Here is a 1,287-nt window from a genome sequence, read left to right as displayed (position 1 = left end):
TCCTGGGTGAGACCCTCGGGGGCCTGAGCCCCAAAAGCTTGGTTGTCCCCAGTGTCACCACCCCAAAACTGGTGCTTATTAGGACATCGCAATGTGTCCTAGGCCATGGTGCGACTGGTCCTGGAAATAATGACGAAGGGGTATCTATGTGTAAATATGTCTCTACCTGGTCAAGAAAATATTTAACACACCTAAGTTGTCTTACTAGCACATAATTTTTAACTCTAACATGTCTTCTCTCTGATAGTGTCCATGCTGCTATTCACAGGCACTTACAATTCCACTTCAGGCTGCAGAATCAAGTCCTGGCCCTATTTCTACCTTCAGTGAAAACTATTTTCATGCCTGAAATTTAGGGACAGGGTATTCTTGGCTGTAATACATATTTTCAAAGTGAACTGCCTCAAAAAATAGGCAGCCCCTACTGTATGCTCTGCTTGTCCATGTCCCCCCCAGCCCCCCACATGCCATGTGACAGACTGCCTGCAGTCTAAAGCATCGCAATGGACATCGTTAATGCAAAATCGTTTCTTATTCAGATGCACCATTTAAATTCTCACATGCCAGCCTACCACGCATCTTCAGAAGACTCACAGTCTATAGGCAATTTTATCTTCAAAGAGTTAATTTTGGGGAAATAACATGTACAGAGAGAACTTGAAGAAATCTGTATTTATCTTATCACCAGTTCAACACCTACTTGTCTCAAAGTCAGAAATTGATAATAAAACCAATTTATTTAACCTTGATTGTAGAATTATATAACCTTGTCTAACAGCTCTTGATAAAAGTATGTATTTATCTGGCAGGCTAGATCTCATTCCTTCTGCTTCTGGTTTACTGAAGCTGACTAAAAATGCAGTTATTCCAAAATGCAGCTGTCTCTGCCTGCCACAAGCCATCAAACTGTGAGGAACACTTCCACAATGAACGTGTGGACAGTTGAACCCCTGTAACATGGAGCTCATTGTCCAGAAAAAGGCATCATCCCATGGCACAATCCCCAAAGCAATTAAGCCGTGTCCAACTGCTGCATTTTCACTCCCGGACAAACCAGCCTTGTACGGTTGTCTCAATATTAATTTATCCTCACTTGTTTCCTGAGCGTGGCCTCTCACTGAATTCCTTTGGTACTGATTTATGTGCTGGGAGGCTTTTGACCTCTATTAAGGTTGAGGGATGGGGCAAAAAGCCATTTTGACTTTAGCTGCATTGTTTCCAGACACACAAAGGTATGGCTCAGTTTTGGGGCAGGTCTTAATATCTTTATTGATGACCTGGATGAGG

Source organism: Phaethon lepturus, unplaced genomic scaffold (assembly GCF_000687285.1).
Source record: "Phaethon lepturus isolate BGI_N335 unplaced genomic scaffold, ASM68728v1 scaffold22652, whole genome shotgun sequence".
Taxonomy (NCBI): Eukaryota; Metazoa; Chordata; class Aves; order Phaethontiformes; family Phaethontidae; genus Phaethon; species Phaethon lepturus.
Note: the sequence above shows the minus strand (reverse complement) of the source record.